The 11,149-nt window shown below is 44.5% G+C and overlaps 3 pseudogenes across 1 annotated transcript; 1 reads left to right on the forward strand and 2 right to left on the reverse strand.

The window, feature by feature from the left end:
* The first annotated feature begins 1,332 nt into the window (after positions 1 to 1,332).
* On the forward strand, positions 1,333 to 5,403 carry LOC147462091 (uncharacterized; annotated as a pseudogene).
* Positions 5,404 to 7,201: 1,798 nt separating this feature from the next.
* LOC147462092 (uncharacterized) lies at positions 7,202 to 9,262 on the reverse strand (annotated as a pseudogene). The gene is made up of 7 exons (XR_015187670.1): positions 8,884 to 9,262; positions 8,560 to 8,762; positions 8,319 to 8,447; positions 8,062 to 8,226; positions 7,840 to 7,980; positions 7,607 to 7,756; positions 7,202 to 7,520 (listed from the first exon to the last, which is right to left on the reverse strand). The product of XR_015187670.1 is annotated as an uncharacterized LOC147462092 (transcript).
* A 750-nt stretch (positions 9,263 to 10,012) lies between these two features.
* Positions 10,013 to 11,109, reverse strand: LOC147462093 (uncharacterized; annotated as a pseudogene).
* Between the last annotated feature and the right edge of the window lie 40 nt (positions 11,110 to 11,149).

Below are 11,149 nucleotides of genomic sequence, written 5' to 3' on the forward strand. Positions count from 1 at the left end.
CCTAGCCCAGATACCCACAAGGTGCACTCAAATCCTATTGGATGGCCATGGAGGTGGGCCAATGAGAATTAGGCTAGAGTAAATCTAGTTTAATTCATTTAAAAACACTTAATAAAAGAACCAATAAGAATTAATCTCTTTAAAAGACTATTGGACAGTCTCCCAAGGGGTCCAATGAGCATTCAACAACCCGATGGCTTGCCTGATTCCTATTGGCCAGGAGACCAAGGGGTCCAATAAGAGTTTAGTTGCATTAATTAATTACCTAAATCTCTCACAAAAGGGGAAAGGGAGACACATGTCACAAGACTATCACTTATGTTTCTTAAATCCTATTGGGTAAGCTTGGAGGGGTCCAATGGGAAGCCAACAAGAGAAAATAGCATGAGGGGTCGACCAAGAGAGAGAGGGGGCTGAATTTCTCAAGGCACCACACACACTCACACCAGCTCATGTGTGAAGCAAGAAGACTCTCTCTCTCCTTCTCAGGCTTTGAAAGCTCATCACCTACTCCAAGCTTGTGAGAAGGGAGGCCTACACCAACAACTCTTGGCTTTGTGATGAAAATCCAACCAAGAGCCAAGCTTCAATGCATGCTCATCTCCTCTACCATGTTAATTACTAAGCTATGCTATGCTAATATGAGTGATTATGTGAGGAGATGTACATCTTTCTCGTAAGACTACTCCTTCTTCCTCTCAATCTACTCTCATACACCACTAGCTCTCACCATCTTCGAAGGTGTGTGAGGTCTTGGGTCTGAGACTGTGAGAGAATTAATGTTGTGTTTTAAAGTGTTTGCTAGTGCTTGAAGCTTCCATCTTTTTTGCACTAGCTAGTTATTGAAGGAACATGAAGAATTGTATTGTAAAATGTCTCCCTTGATGGGGGAAACCTATAATACAAAATCTTTTGGAGGGGGGAACGGGCTCCATATAAATCTTGTCCTCAAATGTTGTCAATAGATTAATTTCTCTCTCTTTTGAAGTATTGTTCATGCCTATCTAACTAGGTGTTATGATTTTTGTTGCTCTCTCCACCCCTTAGCACTAAGGGGCACAGGAGCTTTAAGGAAGCTCAGGCGGTGGGATCAAGGGCGCGGAAGTGGGGCGCGGTGATTGATGGCATCGGGGCGCTACACGTGGCAAAAAAAAGTAAACTTGGACGGGTTTTGGTAAACGGGGGCGCCGGGAGGTAAACTCGGACGGGAGGGCGACGTAGACAGGAAACGTGGAGCGAATGGGCTGAGGTGGAGTCCCAAGTGGCAAATGGTGGGCCAACATGGCATTACTTTCACGCGGGCATCCCGTTTTCAAATTTGCCCTCGCGGGAATGCAGGGTAATCAGAGATAATCGGAGGTGAGATGAGAGCAGGAGAAGGGGAGGCTGGTATCTGAGACAGTAATCAGATGAAGACTCTGTAGGAGATTGGAAGCTCAAAGGCAGCATGGATTTGAACCAGCTAGTGTGTGTGAGTGTGTGTGTGTGTGTGTGTGTGTGTGTGTGTGTGTGTTTGTGTGTGAGAGAGAGAGAGAGAGAGAGAGAGAGAGAGAGAGAGAGAGAGAGAGAGAGAGAGAGAGAGAGAGAGAGAGAGAGAGAGAGAGAGAGAGAGACAAAGAGACAGAGATGTTGTGTATTAGATGCCTCCCATCGATGTAATCGAAGACCGGCCATTGAGTGGATATTTCAATGGTGAAACAACGACTGAAGGAGAATCGTCAGATGACTGGCCAATCAACGAGGATAATGGCATGGATTACTGGCCATAGAACAATGGAGCTAGTCCCAGCTCAGTCGCATGTTGGCATTCGCAATGCTCTTGGGTTGCCTTAGATCCGTCTTCATACACATCAAAAACATTTTTCTCCTTCGACGAGATGACATACTCCTTAATGGCCAAAGATTTGGGAGGGACAGAGACCATGTCACTAGCAATGCTTCAAGCGATCGATGTTCGGGGATTGTTTGATTTAAAGAAGTGGAATAGGATGAAAGACTCCTTGATGCTTTGTCTAGGTATAGGGCTGGAAATAGGCTGCCTGCACTTGAAATCTATTGGCCTAAAGGTTGCCTTTATGGATGATTGGGCACATATTGTTCATGCAGCCCATTGCCCTTTGACACATGACAATCATCTTGGAGTGGCTGCCACTCTCAAGGCCGTCCAGAAGGAATGGTGTACAGACAAGAGACAACATGGGTTGCCTCTTGATTACATAAAAGACTCAATCACTGCATGTGGATGCTTACTAAAAGAGAAGATTATTGATTGTGATGTAGCTGCGATGTCTATTAGTAGCAGAACCGCAAATTGCCCAACCTCTTCAATCGAGACAACAACATCTCAAGTCGAGCAACAGTTGACAAGAATCATGATAAAGCATCACACACGGCTGGTCCTAGTTAGATCTTCAAAGAGGCATAGAGCATATAAGTGGCTACAAGAATACATTTGCCATCGAGGTGGAAGCATAGATCGGAGAGGTGCGGATAAGCGGCGACAACGAAAGTCAAAGAGGTGTGGGTGCCTATTTAGGTTGGTGGTTCAACACTGTCATGATGGTGATAGGGTGACTATCACAATCCATGGCGATCACACCGGGCACATACCTGGCTCACGTGCTGACCTTTACCACTTGCCGGTGCATTCAACTGTAGTTGCATGCTGTATGGATGATTTGTTTGATGTTGGGATGTGCCGCCATGTCGCCAAAATGTCGATCTCCAAGGAAAGGTTTCACATGGCAAATGCATCTGAGCTGGATCGCGTAATCTACAGATTTTTTATGATACCAAAAGAGGTGCAAATGCTATTTCATCAAATGCGCACTCGTGGTACTTAGCTTGCCATTGGAATTTCTAAGAAGCCTTTTCTCTGCTGAGTTTTGATAGCATTTGATCCAACATTTTTTTTGACTGTAGGTAGCTCTGTAGGTACTGAATGGGGTGCGATGCTTGCCGAGGCTCTACGTTTGCAAGAATTGAAGAAGGTAATACTACATTCTCAACTTCTTAAGCTGGATGGGTGAGCATGCATCCTCAAGTATACTTCTCGTATGGACAGGCAATCTTTGTGCAGCCTTACAGTCCCCAAAACCCTGATGAGAACAAGCGGCCATTCATCCTCCTCATTCAAGACGAGTGGATGCTACAAGTCGCTCTTCGTTTCTCTCGTCGGAACTCATGGGCCGTGGATAGCACTTTCAAGACAAACATTTATGGTCTACCGCTCTATGGTGCAGTCTTGCCAAACCAAAACGGCATAGGGATTCCGATATGGCTGATGTTATGCAGCAATGATGTGGGTACCAGCCAGGAAAAGGTGGCCCTAGAGCTCACGTTCAAGATGATCTTTGCAAGGTTAGGTGACGTTCGGCCCGCAGCCATTGTCATTGATAAGAGCCAGCAAGAGCTCGAGGCCATCCTCAAGGTTGTGGATCAAGATTCTTTTTGCTGGAGAGAAGACGAGGATGGAAGGCGGCAACAAGTCGCATGCAAAGTTTTGCTATGCTGGTTTCATGTCAAGAAGGCATGGGTTGAGAACCTATTGCCCCAGGTAGCTGGTCATTTCTTTGATGTGTTCTTTGTGTCAGCTCATGTCTACAAATTGACTGTCGTACTCACATGGCGTTGTTGTGCATAGGTCCCTAAGGACAAGCGCGATGATGTGTACAATCGCATGTCAAATTTGATGCATGCAACAAGTGAGGATATATTTGATGCAAGGTGCGATGAGCTATTGCAGGTGTATTAGGCACATGAAAATATTCAACGGTATGTATCCACTGGCTGGTGTGGCAGCACATGCATGTGGCGAAGCCATTGGCCAAGATTCGGTCGTCTATTTCAGCATGGGAATGTGGATACTACAAACTTGGTTGAGCGATTATGGCAATATGTCAAGTATACCTTGCTAAATGCACAGATAAACAGGTCTCTGTTGGTCTTGTTGAATGCATTGGTGGGCGATTCAGTGCATGGGACATATATTGGGGGAACACTTCTCGAATTCTTCAAGCAAAAGCAGGAGATTGGTAAGAGCGGTTCTCTTTCGCTTGAGAGTATGCCTTTGCTGTTGCCAAATGTTGAGCTCATGTTGTTTCAATTTGACAACCGTTCAGCTGATTCTGGGCGTTTTAGTCGTTTTGGATCAAGCAAGCAACATATAGCCAAGCTAGCAGCAGGCAAATCGATTCTTAAACGATTTGAAGAAGATCTAAGCACCCTCGAAGTGATAGAGGAAGGACACATGCGATTCAAAGTCCTTAGCACTACTTCGGCCTCAAACTGGTATCATGTGAGCATGCAATCCAACTACTGCGATTGTGCGGATTGGGGATCAGAATGTAAGCATCTATATGGCCTTCGACTGATAATTGAGAGGCACTTTCCTCATCTTCACAAAGTTCTCCCCATCGTAGATAGCGTTCAAGCTTTGAGCCATGTGGACCTACAACCCATAGTTGGAGCAGGGGAAGATAATATAGCACTAGAGCATGAAAATTTCGATGTAGCTGAGACAGTTGTCAACAACATAGACAATGAGATTGGTAGCTGCATCTATGACATGAGAAGCATGTTGCAGAGTCTAGAAGAGCAGTTGGTGCAATGTGATAGCTCTTTGAAGCCAGCCATACTAATGCAACTAAATCTTTCACGAAATAGTCTCGCCGCCTTGATCATCCCAAAGAAGATTGAGCTACCAACAAAGGGCTTGATCAAGCAAGTCCAAGCTCACGTTACTCTAACTTGACTCGGGCATGGGATGCCCGTAGAAGCAAGTGGAGCCAGCAAGGAACAGGTTCTCGAGGCCGACGTGCCACCATCTAAAGGTCCAACTACTGGTGTTTTGCGACACAAGCATCAGCGTGGACGAAGTCGAGTCCGATTTCAAAGAAAGCCTCGAATACATTGTACTCATTGTTGCAGAAAAACTCTCATGCTCGATCCATTGGAGAGCATTTCATGCCATACATGCCATGCCCTCCTTCCGTTATTGCTCAAACATGCCCCAGGTGGAGCAGAGTCAAACTTGCTTAATCGTCATGTCACCCTCTTTGGTGAGAGCATCCAAAAAGGGATGATTTTCTGTTGCAAAGTTGGCGAGGTTCCCACAGAAGAGAGAAGCTTCACAATCTGCTTGCTTGATGGGTCAATACTCGAGGCAGTCCTTGCGTCCCAGCAACGAATGGTTCTCTCTACATGAGAGACATGTAGCTTTTTTCTCCCTTATGCAGTCTGCTGGGCTGATTTGATTACCAGTTTGTGAGCGTTTGGCAGGCACTTGTGAGCCCATTTGCAACTATCTTTGGACTTGGGTGGGTTGTTTTGGGAGCAAGCTGTGAGCTGATTCCATCTGCAGACTTCCAATATGTTTGGTTGATGACTATCTACCTTGTTTAGGCTATTAGGCCGATCTTTTTGGATGGCATCTTGCTTGATCGTGCGTGAGCGTTACAGCTGGGTTTCGAAAAGTTATTCTGCCAATGTGAGTCATGAGCTCATTTCAGCTACCAACTTGATGCATTTCTCCTGTAAATTGTGTACGATCTCTATGGACTACGACTGCTCTAAGTGGATGGCATTGAAACTGACCTTTTGTGAGAGTCATGGATGGGTTGTTGCTAAATGTATGTCTTGTTTTGCCAGCCAATTTTTCTTATCCGATTGTGTACGATCTCTGAGCACTAGGGCTGGCCTAATTGGATGGCATTGAGGCTGATCTGATTTCTCAGCTGATTTCACTTGCAAACATTTAGCGTTTTTGGTATCTGAGTATTTACAGTTTTTGGTATCCGAAGCATCAATGGCATTTATGGCATCCAACAATTTACAGTTTCTGGGTTAGAGGGTTGATTTCCTTTTTGATTTTTTGATGTTTTTTGGATTCTTGCCATACATGCGAGTGAGTTGTTTTGCCGCCCATATATGAGGTTTGTGCCGCACCAGGGATCAAGACATTTACGGTCACCGACTATTTACGTTACTGGGGATGGAAGGCTGATTTTGTTTGACCATTCTCGGGCACTGCGGCTGGTTACCCACTAGATTTGGTGAGCATTATGGCATGTTTGAAGCCGGTTCATGCTTAAGAGGCTGGAGAAAGTGAATGCTTACTGCAGTGACTTATGTTGGGCAACATAGACCCTTGCAAAGAGTGGCTCCTTCGTATACTTTCACCGTATTTTGACCATTCAAGGTGCAAGGTTTGAGATGTTTTTCTGTTAGGCTTTGTGTCATAGCCATGTAGTGAATAATGCCTTTGCATTTATATGATGCATTTTTCACTCACCAATGCCGAGATGAACTTTGTGCTGCATCATGGGCTTGTAGCACTAACATCTTGGCGACGAACTTCACTCCTTGGTTGCACTATTCGTATGTATAATCAATATTCGTATGTATAATCTGGCCATGCATTTGTTTGATTGGTCAGGTGACAATTTAATCCATTGAACAAAATAAATACTCTGCCAATGCACACAAATACTATGTATCATCCTTTAAGTTTGCAACCACAATGTGCCTACATGGTATGCCAACAAAGGGTTGTCAGTTTGTCATTTTTATACAAGCACCTTTGCTTTTCCGAGGATACATAAATCTACCAAAGATAAATTTGGAAGTTAAGAGTTGCTATTCTCTATGAGCAATCAGATTATCAAAACATTACAAAGAGAGAGGGAGAGTTTCAATCGTTGACATTCTGACAAGAAAGAGATTCCAACAGATGTACACAAAACTTAGCTACGACGAGCTTAAAATGTGTTCAACCTGCTTGCTAAATCTGAAGCAAAGGAAATCCATATGTGTAAACTCAACAAACACCCCACTTGGACTACAATAAAGGCTATGACAATGTCACGCTCTCACCACTCATGGAGCTTCTCAACACCCACAACGCAATCCGAGCCAACAACCACCCTTAAAGAGATATAAAAATAGAATATATGCATGCTCCAAACACCTTAGCAATACTAACAACCACCAATAACATCTCACCACAACACCTAAGCCGGGTCATTTCAGCTGATTCAACTTAACCACATTCATGAATGGTACCAACACATACCACAACCCATAATGAGCAATTGTAAATTGACAAAATAACATCACTACAACCGATCAATTGACAATGAGATTGAAACATAAGGCTGATCATTACGTAGACTTAATTAAAACATCCAAAGGGTGTGCTACATTGCGCATAAATGCGTAGCTAGGTAAGCCATCCACAAAAAAAAACATTCACTTAGATCCGCTCAAAACGGAGGGTTCAAAATCCATAAAGTACACCGTTGTATAAGTATAGTGTCAATTGAGTTCATATGCTGGATATGCTCCCAAAACACCAGCCCCCGAGCGTGCTATTGCTCATGCGTCTCTAGACCTCCGCCAAACAACGTAAGCACCAATCATGCAGCTGCACCCTCAGAGTGCATACGTCCACGTCCTTGAACCAATCCTTTGTAAACCAATGTCGCCCAGGCCTGTCTTCCAATCCACCTGCAATCAGTTCCCTGCTGAACAGTGCCGTATGTTAGTCCATGCAATGACCCTCCCTAACAACCTGTCGACACTATTGCACAATGTAGCATGATCTCACCTCATGATCCTCATGACATAAAATCCGCAATCGATCGCATTTGTCTGCTGAGGCACATCCACAACTTTGAGCTCAATCTCTTCCTTGGAATCAGCCAAAGCACGTCGAATATCGTTGTCATGTACAAATTCTGCCAGGCTTCGAAGGCCACTAAGGCACAGCCATACAAAAAACCAAGTTAGCTGAATTTAATCACATCTGTTGGGCACAACAATCACATGATGAAAACCAACCTTTTCACTTGCTCTAGGCACTCGAAAGCGTTTGTCAAACCCTTGAGGGAATCAAAATGAATCAGATAGTGCTTCTTGCCAGGCAATCGGAGGAGCCTTGCTCCCCTATTCAGGTAGAGAGCAAAAAGAGTCCAGTGATGCCTTCAAGCACACATTGTTAGTGTTACGAATGAGAAGTAGTTCAAAATTCACTATACAAAGCATTATGTCACCCTGAAATACCTGCAAATGACTGGCCAAAAGCAAAAGACCAGCTCTGACATGTCAACACCGCTAAATTGCCGCTGAAGAAAATTGGACAGAATACGTCCCTCCATCGTAAACCAAAGCGAATCGACAAAGTGTACTTTCCTTAGGATGGTCGGAGGCAAGGTGTGCTCCATCCACCTGTGCAAAGATTTCAGTTTCCAGATTAAAACTCAGGCAATCCTATATGTGCGTATAGCCATTTACAATGATCAGGGCAAGAGAGAACTTACTGGCCAAACAAGTCAATAGTCCTACTACTGGCCTCGCCACGCAATATGTCAGATACTAATCGCTGATCTACATTAACTGATAACTTGAACCGGTCGGAGGTGAAAGTAATGCATGCAATAGAGCCAAGCCTAACATGCGATAACAATCAAGGCTTAGCGTGCAAGTTTTATAGAAGAAGAAGAGGCCCAAAAAACTAGCAAGCAAACAAACAGTAAGAACTAGCTCATGACTTGTACCCACCTGGCAGCTGCGATGTTTCCTCGTGTCGTGACAACCCTACCTCCCCCTTCTTCCATAACTCTTAACTGGCCATTTTGTATGGAAAAATTCAGAGACACATGCGTGGTTGCCGCTGCACCAGGTGGGGATGAGACATCAACAACAACCCGGGTCTTCATTGACGAACAAATTTGCAGCTTTGGTCTATGTTGTTTCACAATTCCCTACATGGTTAAAAGAAGATTTTATGCCAAATCATTCGAACAAATTTGACACCCTAAACGTGCCAAGAATAACAACCAAATAATGCATGCCACTTCTGCAATTAGGAAGATGTCCCACTACCTCCTCGTGCACAAGATCAACGTTGAGCGTCATGGATGCAAACCGGCTAAATGTATCTGTATTTGCAGCAGGCACCTCCTTTGTGTCCACAATCTCAAGAGGCAGTGAGGGCGGTGTATCTCCAAGCCCAAGGGAAGTCGAGTCAGCGGAGTCCTCTTTCGCGTTGCTTGCTCCCCCCTCCTCCTCCCTGCATTCCTCTTTGTCTTCTTGGCCATCTTTATCCTCCTTGATGTCTTCATCCTCCATCCACTCATAATGTCCAGCCTCTTCATCTTCTTGGTCCGACTGAAAATCATCCGCATCCTCCTCTTCTTCCTCTAGCTCCTTGCCCTTGAAGTTGTCCATGGGCTGGCTATCCTCAATGTCATCCATCATGACACTTAACCAAGGAGGTAAAACCTTGAGCCGCCTCTGCATTCAATCACCAAATAAAACCACAAGTTAGTCCCCCATTGAACCCAGCATGTTCAAATGAATGTAGCCAAAAAACCAGCACCAAATAAAACCACAAGAAGCCTGTAAGAAACAAGAAATTTTACATAAAATGATTTCAATCAAGACGTCGAGAATTAGCTTAAAATCCCTTCGAAAGCCACCGTTAAACTAGGACAACTACCAGCAAACAATGCATTGCCTTGTAAACTAGGACGAAGAAAGCAAACATGCCTCAACCACAAGTAATTAATGCATTGCCTTGTAAACTCGGACCAAGAAAGCAAACATGCCTTAACACAAGTAATCATAGACTTCATCGAGCCTAAATTAGCCATTCAAACGGGATCTAGTGCAATGTGAATCTAAACTGTTCTCAGTAAACTAGGCCTCTTTTGGGCAGAAAATCCACCTTGAACTAGGATGCCACAACAAAGTGGACCATGCAAGCAAACATGCCACAACAAATGTAGTAATAAGCCATGCTGCAATAATATGTAAACTTGGTAGAGTCGCCATGATTTTTTCAATAAACTAGGACAACTTCTAGCAAACAATGCACCTTAAGATAAGCTGGGACTAGGCAAGCAAACATGCCATATGCCTCAACTCATTAATGGTAAATGGTTTGCAAGGATAATCTCCAAGGTCATTATGCCTAAATCATCCATTTAACGGGAGAAATCTCAATGTGGACCTAAACCCGTCTCAATAAACTAGGACCGCATTCTGGCAAACAATCCACCTTTAAGTGAACTATGACTAACAAAGCAAACATGCAACACCAAATGTAATAATAAAGCATGATGCAATAATATGTAAACTCGAAGGAGTGGCCATGGTACTCACATTCTTTTCATAGCCTTCGTCGATTCGCTGCTGGATGCGATCCATGCGCTCTTTTGAGGACGCGAGGTAGGTTGCCATGCGCTCTTTGACAATCTTCTCAACAAAATCTATCTTTGAGACTCTTCTAAACTCAGGCCTGAGCTTATCCCACTTCTCAGTTGCTCGAAGACGATGAAGGCGCTCTGTTTTTTTCAGATTTAATGCAAACTTCCTATCTCTATCCTCGAAGCGCATCTTCGCTTGCTTGTGCCATTGTGCACTGTCTCTTGCATTTGGCGGTTTTGCTCTTGAGCCCAATTCAGCATTAGAGCGCCTACCTCCCTTGCGAAGGGGAATGACCACATCAAGCACATGCTCTGTCTTTAGATGCCTCTCCATCCGCAATCGAACCAACTCAAAGTGGAACTGCTGAGGGCAATGATCGCTCGCCCGACATTGCCGTGCAAGCCTTCCATCAGGCAAGAAGACCTCAACATATGGCAAGGGTTCAACCATGGCTGAGGATGCACCAATGCATCTATCTCCTTCTCCCTTCAAAGAATCCATATTGTTTTGCGCTCCGTCGCCCACCGTCTCGACACACGGCTGATTCCTCTTGTCTTCACCAACTTTTTCTTTATCAAGGTTCTTTTCGTTTGCCTTAGCTCTTCCAGCCTTCTTCTCATCCACTTCGTTTTCATTCTGATCAGGCTCTTCAAACATGCCTTCCAACTTCTTTCTTAGGCGCGGATTCGCTGATTTTGGTGTCTCCACTTGGGCCATATTGCCTGAGCATGGAGAAGGCTGATTCTCCGTTTGCTTTAACTCCTTCTCCCTTAGCCGAGGGTTACAACGAGGAACTTTTACAGGCGAAGCCTCCCCCGTGCCCCTCCCAAGATCTGACCCATGCTTCTTTCCAACTAGCTTCTTTGCCTACACCTCTTGATGTGGCCTTCTTGGCGCCATAGTTTTTCCAGTGGTGATCACCATACAATGAACGTTTTAT

This window comes from Adiantum capillus-veneris, chromosome 3 (assembly GCF_014529385.1).
Source record: "Adiantum capillus-veneris isolate H3 chromosome 3, ASM1452938v2, whole genome shotgun sequence".
Classification (NCBI taxonomy): Eukaryota; Viridiplantae; Streptophyta; class Polypodiopsida; order Polypodiales; family Pteridaceae; genus Adiantum; species Adiantum capillus-veneris.